At 36.0% G+C, this 17,417-nt stretch overlaps 1 long non-coding RNA gene across 1 annotated transcript in view; it reads right to left on the bottom strand.

Annotated features, from left to right (window-relative positions):
- LOC115801700 (uncharacterized) overlaps positions 1 to 17,417 on the bottom strand; it is a 200,190-nt gene that overhangs the window by 111,517 nt on the left and 71,256 nt on the right. The window contains exon 2 of the long non-coding RNA XR_004022033.2: positions 14,414 to 14,521. This is a non-coding gene — a long non-coding RNA (uncharacterized LOC115801700). The remainder of the gene's footprint in view (positions 1 to 14,413; positions 14,522 to 17,417) is intronic.

Below are 17,417 nucleotides of genomic sequence, written 5' to 3'. Positions count from 1 at the left end.
AACAGAGCTGTTTCTTGTACCATCTCTCCAAGTAGACCAAGGGCATGATGGAAAGATCAAATAACCTTAAAATACACATTAATTGGTCTCCATTTATCAGCTATATTTCTACTTGAAAGTTTCTATAAACTAGTGACCACTTGGCTGAATAAAAACTAAGAGTGTGTGCACATTTTAATTTTTAACTTAATCACATTTTGATTTTAAAGCCACAGAGTTAAAATAATTTGAGCCCCTTTATGATGGTGAGGGAAAATATTATGACAGTTGGCATAGAAGCTGTTGTTATAATAGGGATTTAAAGTATATTGTCTTCTTTCCCAGAAAGTGACTTTATTTTTAAATTACATATTTTACCTAATTCCAAACAGAATTTGAATTGACTTATAGTCAAAAGCAAAAGTGCATAGAACCAATGACAAATAAAATAACAAAAGTCATGCAATCATATTATACAAGTTGGGAATAGATGCTTATACTAAAAAAATCAGGCTGAGGAGAGCTATTGCATTAAGTTCCTTGGCAACAAAGGTGACACAAATCTAATTAAATCATAATGGGAAATATTTCAGTTCAACAGGAATAGACATTTTGTTACATTTTGTTACCACAGAATCCAAACTTAACCCGTAATTAATTAATTAAAAATTAGCACCAGACTTCCACGTAAAAATGATAGCTTTCTCCCTCCTTTATTATAAAAAATAATAACCAGAAGAAAAAAAATTCATCAGTCCACAAAAAAGTAAAGAAGGGCACAATGCAATGTGGACCTTAGCCACAATCCCACCTTATATAAATGGTACTGAGAGTTGATTAAATATTGACAATTCTCACAAACACCATCAATTTTGATTTCTTTTTTAAATTTTGAATGGAAGAACATGGTGAAGTGGGCCTGGAGTAAGTGGAAATCGCTCTTACTGCACATGCTTAGACTCCAAGCATCCTCCATAAACTAAAAAAATGATCCAAAATTCTGGAGTAAATAAACTCTCTTCTCCAAACTCCTACCACCACCTCTGTGGAAGTAGAACTTCTGGTCTTTACCAGGTAAAGAAAACACTTGCACAGGAGTAATGAAATTCTCAAAAGAGCCCTTTCCTGCAGTTTAGAAACACACGTCAGTCAGAGGTGCAAGGGGAGTCAAGCAGTCATTCACTATATATTACGAGAAATGAACTCTCTAGATCCAGTAAAAGTCAAAGAAATGCTCTCACATGCATGCAAAAATACTGAACAACCCTTCCAAAACTTTATATATTAAAAAAGAACAGCTTTTTAAAAATGTTAGCCAAAAGCCAGAGGAAATGTTCCCACTAGTGTTTTGCAATAAGGGAGAAATTAATGCGAACAAGGATTTAATACATAAAAACTCAAATACAAGATGATAAAACAATAGAATGTGATAAAGAGGTTACACTAGAGCCAATGAAATGAATTGAGGGTCAAAATAATACTATTACAGAAATTAAAAAAAGTTAGAAATAAAGTACAGAACAGATATGCTTTAACACTGAGACGATAATATAGAAGAATGACTTGAGATAATTACAGTGAGTGCAGACAAAAGACTAAGCAATCAGAGCAATTTGAGAGAAAATAATAGATATTGAGGCAAGACAAAAATGGACCATCGTAAAGATAACTGGAGCTCTTACAGAGAGAATCCAAACAATTGAGCAGAAAAAGAATTTGAATATATAATATTAACAAAATTCCCATTTTTGGATTGGGTTGTTTGTTTTTTTGATATTGAGCTGCATGAGCTGCTTGTAAATTCTGGAGATTAATCCTTTGTCAGTTGCTTCATTTGCAAATATTTTCTCCCATTCTACCAAATGTAAAACCGATAGCTAGTGGGAAGCAGCCGAATAGCACAGGGAGATCAGCTCGGTACTTTGTGACCACCTAGAGGGGTGGGATAGAGAGGATGGGAGGGAGGGAGACGCAAGAGGGAGGAGATATGGGGATATATGTATATGTATAGCTGATTCACTTTGTTATAAAGCAGAAACTAACACACCATTGTAAAGCAATTATACTCCAATAAAGATGTTAAAAAAAAAATCCCCTGAAATGAAGGAATATCTAAATTGACGGATTAACAGGACCCACCTGCATCTCAGAGAAGGATTAGTAAGAATTGGTGTATAGTCTGATGACCTGAGATTCAAAACTAAAGAGAAAGAAGATAGCAGAACCCTAAATTGCAATACTATGAAGGTATTTTAATAGGCAGATAAAGAATGACTGCCCCCAAATCATCCTATGTATAAGATCTGGACTGAGATTCTATAAGCCTAAGATCACCCCAAAGGCTATGGAGCATTTAAACAATGGTCATCCAAAAGACAGTTTCTAAAGACAAAATTTGAATGAAGAATGTATGGTAAATACTGTGATTGGCCTTTTCCAATTTCTTTATACCCCCCTTCTGGGAAAAGTTCACCAGCTATAAACAACATTCCAGAGGAATTCTGCTTCTATCATGCCCAAGTAACTGGTGTTAGACTTATTTTCTTGTAATAAACGAATAGAAAACTGGAAAGAATACATAAAACAACTGTTTTCAGACATCAAACAAGAGGCAGTGTAACAGGGGGATCAGCTTGATGCTTTGTGACGACCTAGAAGGGTCGGCACTGCCTCTCTTTTATATATATATAAAAGAGAGGCAGTGTAGGAACTCTGTGATATCTGAGAGAAGGGTAACAAAGGAGATGAGTCCCACAGTCTCCCTGATTTTCTGCCTAGAGGCAGGTTCCAGACAACAGTGCAGGAAGGGGTTCCCAAGATGAACACAATCTCTTCTTTCACCTACAATAAGTGATGTCTTAGAAACCTGGTCGCTCTGAGCTTCAATTTCCTGACAATTATAATAACCTTGTTTAGATTTGATGCAAAATTTAAACATGCTGCACTGGAGTCACTGTAAGTGCCCAGTACAATTTAGCTATTATTACTATTAATTAGATATATCACAATGTTTTCATTTACAGTAAGGTTACCAGATTTAACTAAAGAAAATTTAGAATTTCATGAAAACTCAGCGCTTATCACAAGACCACAGAATTGGGAGAAGCATGTCAAAATCCACATAAAGGTAAATCATAGTAAATGGGATTTTTTTTAACAATTAGACTTTTCATGGGATATAAAAATAGAAATATTTTTAAATGTTTGCAATTGTGTTGTACAGTTTATGAGCTGATTAGTGAGGGTGTTTGCTTAGCAAAGGAGCCTAACAAGAAAAATTCATACTACGGTCGTGAAAATAAACTGCATAATCTTGAACAAAACTCACCTGCTGTGAGTCACAACTTGTAACTGAAAACATCAGAGTAAGGCCCTTGTGGAGGATCTGTGCATGAAGACGCCTTAGGGACGCCATTCCTCTTAATTAGCCCAAGAAAGTGAGGGAAGATCTTTTACATATTACTCTCAGGTGTTTGACAATGCTTGACAGACTGAAGAAGCTGATCATATGAAAACTTTTATCTTCTAGGTGAGATCATTATCCTTCACAAATTGGTTGCTCGAGAGTAATAATTCAACATTTAATTGAGTTTCCTTTATTTCTCCTAAGAGATAAATCTAGGAAAATCTGAATTGCAGTGTTGTTGAAGCTTCAGTAGACTTTAGCATCAGAATAATGTTCCCAAATGGCATCTTTCCTATTATCAGTCAACAATAGGAGCTTTGAATATTTGAGTGCAACATTTACAGGACGTGGTGCCATAAGGTAGTACAGCTTTCGTTGTCTTCCCTGTGAGGTTTTAACAGCTTTAAAGTAGTTCTGCTCTCTGGAAGCAGCAGAGCATACAGATAGTACATATATTGTGCGGTGGTGAATACAATCCTAGGACAATCACAGTGGTAGATTGCAAAATGGCTCTAATTCTTTACTTCTTCCTGTATTCATGCTCTTTGCCATGTAGCCTTGCAGGGCCCTCCCACTCTGACTCTGGGGTCGGCCATGTGACTTGCCCAAACACAGGGTTGAATATCATTGGCACAATTGGGCTTCTCTCCTGTTTTCTGTCATCCATGAGAAGGACATGCTGACGTTAGTTTGTTGGAGGATGAAACACGTGGAAAAGAGATGAGATATCTCAGTCAAGGCCATTCAAGATCACCCCAAAGCAAGCCCACCCTAGACATCTGGGAAAGCCTAGTTAAGAGCAGAATAGTGCCCCTTCCCCCAGCTAACCTACAAGTTTGTGAGCTAAATAAATACTTTTTTCTTAAGCCACTGAGTTTTGGAGAGGATTGATATCCAATATTTATGGTGACTAACTCCCATCAAAACCAATCTCTGTAAGTTGAATTAAATGGAAAATACGAGTCAGTTTCTTGGGGTCATTTCCATCTTCAGAAACGAAATTCCTACAGGCTAGCTTGGCTTACTTAGGGGCTGGGTATAACTCAGGTAATCTGCAATAAATGATGTGGCAGAACAAATACCTTCTTTTCTGTGTATCTCCCAACTTGATTTAAAAGTGTTTCTATTGGCATAAGGAAATCTTTTCAAATGAGGTTAAAAATAAGCTGGATTACATTTGGAGAGAGCTGGGTAAACTAAAGCAGAGAGATCTCAACAAATAATCATCAAAAGACTGTAAAGAGTCAGCCGGATGTCAAAACAATTATGTGGATTTTGGCACTAACCGAAAGATTTTAGTTTCCAAGAAAGAAGACTTTCTCATTCACGATAGAAAGTTAACTCTCCATTTCCAAAAATCTCGGGTGATTAATGAATGTGCCTAAGTAACCTATAGAAATTTTGTGAATTTAAAAAATAATATCTTAACATTAAATGCTATAGTTAAACCATGTTGAGTGTGCACTGGCTCACAATTTACATAATTTTAATACTCGATCTTACAGTGTTTGTAGCTAATTTTTTAATATCTTTGAGCATTTATCTTTCAAAGATAAGTATGGGTGATATGTTCAATATTAAAGTTACAACACATGTCTTTAGCAAGTACAAAACATAAGAATATTTCTTAGAATTTGCATTCATGTCCTGCACATAAAGGTTAACCTTACTTTAATAGGCAATTATGTTTCTCAAATTATTTGAAGTCTTATTAATTTTCATTCCCTTAAAACTACTTAATTTCATCTCTAAATGGAAGTACCAGAATTTTATCATTTTGATTTATAAACCACGTGACAGTACAGCTAAAGTATGTCCAGTGTCATTGAAAATTCTTAAAAGAAGGAAAGTGCTTTTCTCTGGAGGTCTGTTCTCAAATTAATAAAATTATATGCTGAAACCCATAATCTTATGTTGCCGCTCTTCAGGTTTATTTATTCTTTCTTAATAATATTTATCATTTCCTTTTTGTCCTCTTTTGTTGGTTAAAGATACTCCTAATATATATTTCGTGTTTTAATACTACAAACATGCAAAATGCTCCAATTTTCTTCATTAATTTTAATAATCCTGTATTTTTCACTACATCTCCTTAAATATAATAGAACTATATGCCAAATAAAAGTGTATAACTAATATTTTAGGAAATCTACCACTTTCTTGAGCACGTATAGTGAAATAATTTCAAGTAATGAGAAAATGTATATAACAACATCTATCTAGAAGTCAAATTTTAATTTTACATCATTATTTGCCAAATGATAATAAAATGTAAGTGTACTCTCTCCCTACCCCCAGAAAAACACATTAATTATATCTAGTTTACCATATAATATACTCAAAACCATTAGAATAAATTTGTTAGGACTTTCCTCAGATAGCTGTAAATTATAAAGTTTAAACCCTTGATATGGAGCTATAAATATTCCAAAATTTAGGTTTCTTACAGATCCATGACATTAACCACCACTTACCCAGAACAACATCACATATTGGGTAGCTTACCTTTACAATTTAAAATCTAATTTAGAGCAGGTATATATAGTGGAATATGTTCCAGGGGTCTGTAATTATCCAACAAAACATATGCATTGATATGTCTGGTTAACTTGTCCCATGATGTGACATAGTCAGGAACAGTCTCTACCATCTCATATCGGCGGATATAGAACATAGAAAACTAGCGGTAATTACAAGTGAGTCATCAACATTTCTGAGCCAGTTATGTTCATTCTAACGAGGCTGCCATAAAAGACGATTATCAGAGAATATTAATGAGATTAATGAGAAAATTAAAAGTTGAGCAGGATAAAAGATGGTCTACAAATACCCTGATAATATATTGGAGGGAATCTCAGTTTTTAGAACTGATAGGACATAATCCCTTAAGAGAAAATTTATATATATATATTCAAATACTACAGAAATTTTGTGTATTATAAACTTGGTACTTCAAATTAGTGTAGGGGGTAGGGGGAGGAGGGAAGAATGAAATTATTCAGTAAGAGGTGTTGAGCCAACTACGTTCTAGTGGAGTCTCATTTGGAAAAATTAAAGTTGGATCCAAACTTCCTGTACTACAATAAGAAATATCCTCAGTAAATATTTAAATTTAGTAAGTGAAGTCTAAAAAACCTAGAAGAAATCATGCCTAATTTTTTTTTTTAATCCCCTAGTTTTCAAGGTCTTACTAATTATGATAAAAAGCCCAGGCAACATTTAAAAATGATCGATACGACTGCATATAATATGCATGGAGAAATCAACAAGTACAAATTAGAAGAAAAAAATGACAAACAGTAATAATATGTATGGAAATATTATGAGTGCTCTCCCAATACAAAAATTCTCACAAACCAATAACAAATGGCCATAAAAGTATGAGCAATAAATAAATAAAATAGTCACGTAAGTTAAAACAAAAGTGGGTCTCTAGTTTATTGAAAGATACTCAACCTCATTAATAACTGGAGAAATGCAAATAAAAACTATACTGCATCAAACTGGAAAAGATGAAAAAACCTGATGAAGCACTATGTTGGATAAGCCTATAATAAACCTTGAATTCCCGTGCATTGTTAGTAACTCTGTAAACTGGTAGGAGTCACATATAACACAGTTTGGAAATACTTTTGAAATTATGAACGCACATATCCATTGGCACACCAATGCATTCAGAATTTATTACAGAAATATGCAAGCAGAGATATGAAATAACATGTATAAGGCTATTCATTACCTTTTGCCACTTGTCATAGCAAAAGGTTGTTAACAAGCTAGATGTACAGCAATAGGAGATTCATTAAATCATCAGAGTAGAACTACACAATGGAACACTGTACTGATAAAAAGAATAAAGAAGCTTTTATGTATTTCTATGGGAGAGCACTCAGACATGGCTTTTAAGTAAAAAAATGTTAAGTCGAGAGTAACATCAGTGAAAATGACAGAGCGGGGACCTCCAGTGGCCTATCATGCCTCAGAAACACCAAAAATTCTGGCAAAAAATGTGTAGAAGCAACCTTATCAGAACTCTAGAATAATATATAGTCCGAGGTTTACAGTAACCACGTGAATGCTTAATCAGGAAAACAGTGACTGAAACCCAGTAGGAGACTTGTGTGGTATTTTGACTTGCCTTGGTCCCTTCTCCCCTCCACAGCTTGGCAGTCCCCATTTCCTGATATTGGTTCTGGTCTGGAGAGAGCAGAGAGAACCTTGTTCTCAAAAAACGGTGTATCTCTTCTGACCTCTCTGGGAGCCCCTGAAGGACTAGTGCAAAAGGCTTGCCTTTATTTTACCTAACAGAGCTCTCTCAGAGGAGCAAGGGGGCTATGCAAGGAAATTCCTCGAAAACACTGAGAAAGGAAAAGAAGCTAGCTACTGCGACCTGAGGCAAAGGATAGCAGTTGGGGCAAACAATGGACATGCTGAAAATTCCAGCAAGAAAAGCTGTGGAGTGAGATACTTTGGGGGATAAGGTCTTTGAAAGGTTCCCACGTATCCCAGGTAATCTAGAAGACGGCATGCAACAAAAAGGCACCAAAAACTGATTAGAACTTCTGTACGGTGGGCAACAATTTTGGGTCATTAGGCTGTTTCATTAGGGATTAGTAAAATGTCAGTGTCAGAAGGTCTTTTGTTTTTTCTTGCTTAACTATTTCTTCAAAGAACCTTCTGGGGCTTCCCTGGTGGCACAGTGGTTAAGAATCCGCCTGCCAATGCAGGGGACACGGGTTCGAGCCCTGGTCCGGGAAGATCCCACATGCCTTGGAGCAACTCAGCCCGTGCACCACAACTACTGAGCCTGCACTCTAGAGCCTGCAAACCACAACTACTGAGACTGTGTGCTGCAACTACTGAAGCCCGGGCGCCTAGAGCCCGTGCTCCGCAACAAGAGGAGCCACCGCAATGAGAAGCCCACACACCACAACAAATAGGACCCCCGCTCACCACAACTAGAGAAAGCCGGCGCACAGTGACGAAAACCCAACACAGCCAAAAATAAATAAATAATTTTTTTAAAAAATCCCCTTTTCAAAAAAAAAAAGAACCTTCCAACTCTACCTTACTGTCTTTTATATCTGTGTTCTCTGTTAGACTGCAAGCTCTAGCCATATCTCTGCTATAGAGCCAGTGTCTAGCATAGTAATTAACTCAGAGTTCACATACATATTCACATGAAACAGACAAAATCAGAAAGATTAGAGTTAAAAGTGAATAAAATAAAGAATGTGGGGCTTCCCTGGTGGTGCAGTGGTTGAGAGTCCGCCTGCCGATGCAGGGGACACGGGTTCGTGCCCCGGTCCGGGAAGATCCCACATGCCGCAGAGCGGCTGGGCCCGTGAGCCACGGCCGCTGAGCCTGTGCTCTGCAACGGGAGAGGCCACAACGGTGAGAGGTCCGCGTACCGCAAAAAAAATAAATAAATAAAAAATAAAAATAAAGAATGTGGGTCTTTTTCCTAGGTAAACTATCTCATGTAGTAGACATGGGTTAGAAGATAGATGAAGGAAGAGGGATTCACTTGTTACCAGACTCCTAGCTCTTCAATAAAGACCCAAATTAAATGATATTCTGTTACCTTTAAAGCAAGTGTAGGGTGTATAAAAATCACAGATACAGAGAAATTAAACTGGACCATAAAAAAACACATAAACCTGAGCAAGAACGTGGAAGGGACTTGTGATTTAAAAAAGGAGAGACAAACTATGTAGGTGGGGTTTTTTTGTTGTTTTTTGTTTTTTTTTTTAATTTTTTTTTTTTTTGCGGTACGCGGGCCTCTCACTGTTGCGTCCTCTCCCGTTGCGGAGCACAGGCTCCGGACACGCAGGCTCAGCGGCCATGGCTCACGGGCCCAGCCGCTCCGCGGCATGTGGGATCTTCCCGGACCGGGGCACGAACCCGTGTCCCCTGCATCGGCAGGCGGACTCTCAACCACTGCGCCACCAGGGAAGCCCCTGTAGGTGGTTTTTTAATCAAGTAAAACTAAAGCTGCACATCAAAATATTAAATAAAAGTTAGACTCAAAAAAGGCATATAGAAATTTAAATATTTTCCCCAAATACTTATATATTGAAGAAGAATTTAAAGCTGAAATTATGGCTTTTAATGCAATTACAAGTAAGACATTCAAGGAAGGGGAAGAATTAAGAAGGATTTTGGGGAAGTGTATGTTGAGAATTATAATTTTTTTCATGTAATCCAATGGTCCAGAGTCTCAGAGAAACAGATTATGAGAGTAGAAGAGTAGATGAGTATTTATCAGACATGGGAAAATGGACTGGAGTATATTTCTTACCAAGCTCTAGTCACGGAGCTGAGGAAGGGATCCATACATTCAGCTCAAGAAGATAGACTACAGAGCTAAGGGACTGTGGGAAAAATCTGCTCAGGATTGAAAAGAGAGAAAAGTAAAACAACAGGAGCCTAAGAAAAATCCCTGCAGAAACAAAGAAAGCAAGCATCATCCTGCAGGCTCAGAGAAAATGAAAAGTTGACACTCAAAATAACAATCCATGTTGTCATTAATGGATGAAATTAAGAGAAAGCCATTCACAGACATAAAAGATTTCAGAAAAAATACTGCTTGCATGTTCCTTTTGGAAAATAATCATTAAAATTGTATCCCAAATAACTGAGAAGGGAAGATATCAAATCTGCAGCAAGCTTTGAATCTAGTCAGTAAGTATAAAAAATTTATGAAAATAACTGCAAAACTGAATTCAAAGATTTTCCTTAAAATAAGACATATATGAAAAAATATAACATAATATCAGAGTTGAAATGCCAAATCGTATAAAGACTCACATAGGTGTTTATATCACTATAAACAAAAATTTGCAAATTAAAAATGGAAAATAGTAAAACTGACAGATAATGGAATAAAAACAGCCATTCTCTATATCTGAATTAATATACTTTGCTTGCATTACTTCAAATCAGTAGGGAGATGAATTTAGTGCTGGGAGAACTGATTAAAATTTTTGGAAAAAAATAAGTCAGATTCTTACATCATAACTCACACAGGCACAAATTCCAGAAGACAATAGTGAAATGCAATAAAAATAATGGTATTAATAATAATGTTGTTGTTGTGGGCTTCCCTGGTGGCGCAGTGGTTGAGAGTCCGCCTGCTGATGCAGGGGACACGGGTTCGTGTCCCGGTCTGGGAAGATCCCGCATGTCGCCGAGCGGCTAGGCCCATGAGCCATGGCCGTTGAGCCTGCGCATCCGGAACCTATGCTCCGCAACGGGAGAGGCCACAACAGTGAGAGGCTCGCGTACCGCAAAACAAAAAAATAAATAATAATAATAATGTTGAATATTTTACAGTATTGGAGAATGGGAAACATTTTTAAGAAAAGTTGTAAAAGTTATTCAAAGATAAATGTTTAATTGCATTAATATCAAATACATTTTCTAAATAAAAAACAGAAAAATCTATTGAAAATAATAAAGACTGAGGAGCAAATTCACACACAAGCTCTCTCTCCATCTCCTTCTGTCTCTGTCTCTCACACACGCTCACACACACACAGACGCAGCCCCAAACGTGAAACCTCACTGGTAATCAAAGAAAGAAATGCCAAATAGAAACAACCATACAACATAATTTTCACTTAAAGCGAGGCCAAAATGTATAAATGATGTTGGTAAGAATGTGAGGAAATGTGATTTTATACTGCTGGGAGGGAAAATTTGTGGATATTTTCCAAAGACCAATTGAATAAGGTCCATAAAAAGCTTTAGAATTGCATGTGCTCTTTGACAAGCAATTTCATCTTTAAGACTTTATCCTTAGAAAATTGATGTGAATATATACAAAGATTTATTATCAGCAATACTCATCACAGTCTACATAACAAAGAATATAGAACTGCCATAACTAACCAATAATAAGAATTCTCTTTTTTAAAATTAAGTCATACAAAAGAATACTGTATAGATATTAAAATTATATTGTAGAAAAGTAATGAATGATATGAATAATGATTATGACCTATTTTTAACTAAAAAAATTCTAAAAATAATATGTACAGTATAACCTTATTATATTTTAAATCTTAAATGTAAAAAAATACAGGAAATATATGCACTATGTTATTAAGATTAAATTAATAACATTGTTTTCTGGGTTGTGGGTTATAATTTTTTTGACTTTTCAATGTTTGCATTTTATATATTTTCTAAAATATATACTTTTTGTTAAAAGAAATATAAATGTATAATATATATTGTATGTATGCGTAAACTTATGACTGTTTAATTAATCTCTTCTAGGCATTTATCTAGAAGAAATTACCAGAGGTACTGAGAATTATTTGGCTATAATTATTTTTGTCATGATATTATTCACAATAGCCAAAATTTGGATATATACTTAATCTGAGAATTTGTTACATAAGTTATGTTGAATCTATTTTATAGTATACATGCAGCCATTAACGTTCATATTCTCCCATATTTTTTCACGACTTTGGAAAATGCTAAAAAAAGTAAATGAGAATAAGATAAATTATTATAGATCATATGATCCCAACCTTATATAAACAAGAGGTGTGTATGTGTGTGTGTGCGTGTGTGTGCGTGTGTGTGTGTTTAAAGAGAGAAGGGACATGTAGCTATTAGTTAGGAGTGAGCCAGGAGAAACAGTCATACAACTGGTTCCGTTCTTTGAATCGAATTGCATGCGCTTTCTAAATTTTCTAAGTGAAAAGTAGTTTTGAAATTTTCTGCAATGAATGTGAGTGTGTGTGTGAACGTGTGGGTATGTGTGTGCATGTTTGTGTTCAGAGCAAAACGTTAACGCTCAGGAAAGGTGTGGAAATAGTAAGAGAGTACACATATGCTTTACATGAGCCCACTGTTCCAGTCCTAATGATTTACATCACAGAATGATGAAAGATTCACCAGATTCATTCAATAAATTACCCAATTAGAAAAACTATCAGTGATGAGAGAGGTAAAATAATGCTAGAGACCGAATGATACTGATTACTGTTCATTTCCAACCTGAAGAGAGATGTCTAGCGTGTCAGCCACCTGTATATAAAGCTTTGATTTGATCTACTTCTTTATCAGTAGGGTTTCCACTATTATACATTGTATTTTAAAACATCAGATGTCCCAATGCTGAGATCAAATACTAATATATAATATAATACATATAATATAATATCATATAATAATATAATATAGATCGACAACTCTCAATACATGAGAGCAATGACATAAAAGTAATATAAAATTGGACAGATAAAAATATGAAATCCTAGAATTAAGTTCAAAATACATTAGAGCAACTACATGATGAGGAAACCTGTTTTAACAACAAGTCGTTCCAATTTAAAAAAACTCAAATAGAGGGGAAGGGATAAATTAGGAGTATGAGAGTAACAAATACACACTGCTATATATAAAATAGATAAACAACAAGATTTACTGCAATACCACAGGAAACTATATTCAATATCTTGTAATAACCTATAATGGAGAAGAATATGAAAAAATATATATATATAAAACTGAATCACTTTGCTGTACACCTGAAATTAACACATATTATAAATCAACTATACTTCAATTTTAAAAAAACCTCAAATATTGTCATTGAATTCAAGCCCAACATCCAACAGGACACCAAGACTTTTCCAAAATGAATACAATTGTATCCTGCATTAATGGAAACAGTGTCCACAAGAGGGGGAAATCCCATAATTCTTTACAACACCTAGAATAGCATGTCCTGCTCCGAGACCACTTTAGGATGCTGCGAACAGACGAGAGTGACCAGGATGATAAATGTTTGGGAAAACAGTTATCAAGAAGGCTTGTAGGAACTGGGTGTGTTGAAATGGAAGAGAGAAGTTTTACGTGAAACACAATGGCCATTTTTAAATATTAGAAGGTCTGTCCAATGACCAGAATGACTACGCAGTCAGTGCAGGCCAGGCAGCAGGAGTAGGGAAGTTAAAAGGAAGATATAAAAAAGCTGACTTCGCTTTGGTATGAAACAGAACCTTCAAACTGAGAGACTAGGACAATCCTGAATCCTCCCTCTACCTCCACAGTATTTCCTCACGCCCTCAGCTGCCAGATGCTGCATCCATTCCATGGAATGATAAGCACTGATTAAAGGGATTAGGCCTCCTGCATCTGGAAAAACAACCATTAGAAGATGATGAAGTCCATTTCAAGTTAACAAAGATGTATGCACTAAATTTCAAAAATAATAGGGCCTCACCTATGAACCAATCAATTTAAAGAAAAAAATGATTGTGTTAAGAGAAAGCTTTTGCTGAACCCAGAGTATATTCCAGGAACAATTCTAAAGGCTTTACCAGAATACTTTATTACTCAATTATGCAAAATGACACAAAATTTCTTGTAGTACTTTCCCCAGCAGGAAGCAAACGTACCAAACTCTTTACTTCAAGAGATAGCAGAAGTGAAAAATAAATTACAAAGGAAAAAAATAATTAAGTTTAAAAATCTAGAAAAGTTCACAAACAAAAGAAAGAAAATATGTTGTAGTAGGAAGCTAACCTATTTGAAATATATTCTTTAAAACTGAAGTGATTATGAGGCAGAATAGACACATTCTTGGTCAGAGAGAGAAAACTTGATTGCACAGAATATCTTGGACCTGACCACATGTCTGTTTTTTTTTTTTTAATTGAAGTGTAGTTGGTTTACAATGTTGTGTTAGTTTCTGGTGTACGGCAAAGTTATTCAGATATATATTAATATGTATACAAATATATGTGTATATATATACATATTCTTTTTCATATCCTTCTCCACTATGGTTTATTACAGGATATTAAATATAGTTGCCTGGGCTACACAGTAGGGCCTTGTTGTTTATCTATTATATATACAGTAGTGTGCATCTGCTAATCCCAAACTCCTAATTTATCCCTCCCCGCCTTCCCCTTTGCTAACCATAAGTTTTGTTTCTATGTCTGTGAGTCTGTTCCTGTTTTGTAAATAAGTTAACCACCTGGTTTATTTTTATGCACTTACTTTTACAGGTACTCTGAAACTTGATGATCCAGGCAAGTGTCACATGCTTGCTATGGATAGACTTCAAGATCATAGGAACACATCTGGGGAACTCTCACCCCATGGCTTCTAAAAACAAAACCAAAACAAACAACTAACTTTGAGAATTCTTGTAGATAAGCCATAAATACACATAGACTCTAGTGACTACCTCCTTCCCAATATTAGATTTTCCCACTTGAACAGGAGAAGGGTTTACGTACGGAATGTCTTTTCAATTAAGGCCCCCAGTTGTAGGAAACACAGAAAAATTTGTTAACTATGATCAGGGAGTTTCAAAGAGTAAAAGATAGAAATCAGGACCAGAAGGCAGTGCCAAGAGGAGCAGCATTAGGACAGATCAGGGGCAGGAGGCCTAAGGTGAGGCTGCAGGAAAGAGTAGATAACAGGAATCTATATACTGGGTGGTGACCAGAGATAATAATAATATGAGCCCTAGTGGATTAAATTTACCACAGGTTGTCAAGTGATTTAATTCCTGCAATCTGTTGATGGGTGGAGTGTAGATGTGGGGAGTACAAAGGCCTTTCCAGCATCAGTCTGTGGCCTTGCTCACCAAAGGATATCCTGTTTCTGGTGGACAGAGAGACTCAAGTTTCCTTAGAAAGATCCAGCAATGACCTGCATTGACTTGACTATGAATACACTTATCTCTGTGTTTTAGAAACACCATTGATATCTCTCTCAACCAATGGTGAGGTCGGGGAACATTCTGCATTCATCTTGGTGCCTTCAGTACACTACAGGAGCTCAAAACTATTCATTGAATACACCACTGAAGGTGAAAGACAAGAAAGATGCAAAGAATTCAGAGAACCACAACTACTCACACCACAGCTTCAGAAAATAATGACATTCAAAACTAGGAACAAGACCCAAGAGGGAAGAGATATGGGAACATATGTATATGTATAACTGATTCACTTCGTTATAAAGCAGAAACTAACACACCATTGTAAAGCAATTATACCCCAATAAAGATGTTAAAAAAAAAAAAAGAACCAATAAGTGGCTTTAGGAAGGTTGCAGGATGTAAAATCAATATACAAAGATCTGTTACTTCCAAATACTACTAATGAACAGTTCACTACTGACATTTTTTAAAATTCCAGTTACAATAGCATTAAAAACTGTTATATTCCTAGGGATAAATCTGGCAAAACATGATTAAGGTCTGCACATTTAAAACTATAAAACATTGCTGAGAGAAATGAAAGGCCTAAATAAATGGAGTGATTTACAAGTTTCATGGGTCAGATAACTCAATATACCAAATATGTCAAATTTCCCCCAAATTAATCTGTAGAAAAAAAAGCATTCCCAATGAGACTCCTTTTTGCATAAACTGACAAGCTGATTCTGAAATTCATTTGGAAATATAAAGAACCTAGGGAAATCAAAACAACTTTGAAAAACAGGAGGAAAAAAAAACAAAAAACTATGAACAGCAGAAACTAACACAACATTGTAAAGCAACCATACTCCAATAAAGATTAAAAAAATAGGAACAACTTTGAAAGTCCCAATAAAGATTAAAAAACAAAGGTAGAAGGCATAGATCAAAAAGCTAAGGGTTATGGTATTTTAAGGCATTAGTAATTAAGGATATGACATGATTTTGAAGTGAAAGCTATTTGTTCTGGGAGACCCTTTTGGCTCTGATGGGAACTGATGTCAGAGAATAGAAAACAGATTCCAGGGCAAGCTCAGAAGTCTCACTAACAAATCGGTTCATGCTGTGGTTGTGGCAGTGTCTACAAAAAAAATTAATCAACAATCAAAGAAAGAGATGGAAAATTTTATTTGAGCCAATCTGAGGATTATAACCTGGGAGACAGTCTTTCAGAAAGCTCTGAGGACTGTTCCAAAGAGGTAAAGGGGGAGGTCAGCATACATGTTATTCTGGCAAAGGGGGTACATGCAATCAAGCACACATCTCAGTAGAAGGTTGCTGCTAGTCATGAGAAACAGACGTCTTAGTTGACGGTTTTAGTGCTTTTCCAGGTATGGCAAGATGTAAGAATCCAGTTTCATAAAAGATTTCTCCCGAAAATATCTAACTATTTGAAGGCCTGTTCTCTCAGTTTTCCCAGAGCACAGATTACCTCTTCCTGATCTTCACCCCAAGTTCCTTTCAGAGTGTCTGGTAGGTCAGTGACTGCAGTGGCTGATAATTTGATTATTGTACAACAAGATGGTGGGCAACATTCTTTACTTTATAATCCCTTCCCTTTCGCTCTTAATTTCCACCAAGGTTTGGGAGGCAGTTCATGACCAATTTGTCCCATGGCACTACGAATGCCCATTCCCAGGTCAAGCAAGAATTTCGTTGATAAGCCACCCGAAGTGCTATTACTGGACTGGTCCTGTTAACAGTAGCCAAAAGCTTTTGGACTGCCTGTCCTACTAGTCTGTTAAGGTTCAGGAAATGGTTCCCTCTGGTTGCTTCTTTCCATATCTAGAGCTACACTATTATAATCATTGATCTTATAGGACTATATATTTGGTCAATTGTTTCAAGTCACCTAATCACATTAGTTTTATCTCAGGATTAGTCACACATTTGGTAATGCAAGAAATAACAATCTTGTAAAATAGGCAAAATACAAGTAACATAACTAGTAACATTACTAAGGTCATAAGTAAGTATTTAAGCTGTAAAATTCTATTAGGTGTGGCCCAGTATCTCCCCAGGTCATCGGACCAGTCTGTTCTGCACCAATTGCTATCTCTAAGGGAAATGATATATTGTCACTGTACATAAAGTTCACCAGAGTCATCTGCACACACAAGGCAAGTGGTGGGTCATCAAGGTCCCTACAAGATTGAGAAAGGAATGTTATCTCCTAAGGAGTTTCATGACTAGCTCCAGAAGAAGAAAAATTGATCTTTATGCTTAAGCAGGTATTTCTGCCATTGGGGAGGTCTGGTGGATGCATAATGCAGATGCACAATGCACACTGGA

The sequence above is a fragment of the Delphinapterus leucas genome, chromosome 9 (genome assembly GCF_059928025.1).
Source record: "Delphinapterus leucas isolate spDelLeu-1000000601 "Yukka" chromosome 9, BTC_Dleu_Yukka2, whole genome shotgun sequence".
Taxonomy (NCBI): domain Eukaryota; kingdom Metazoa; phylum Chordata; class Mammalia; order Artiodactyla; family Monodontidae; genus Delphinapterus; species Delphinapterus leucas.
This window is presented reverse-complemented; position numbering and strand designations above follow the sequence as displayed.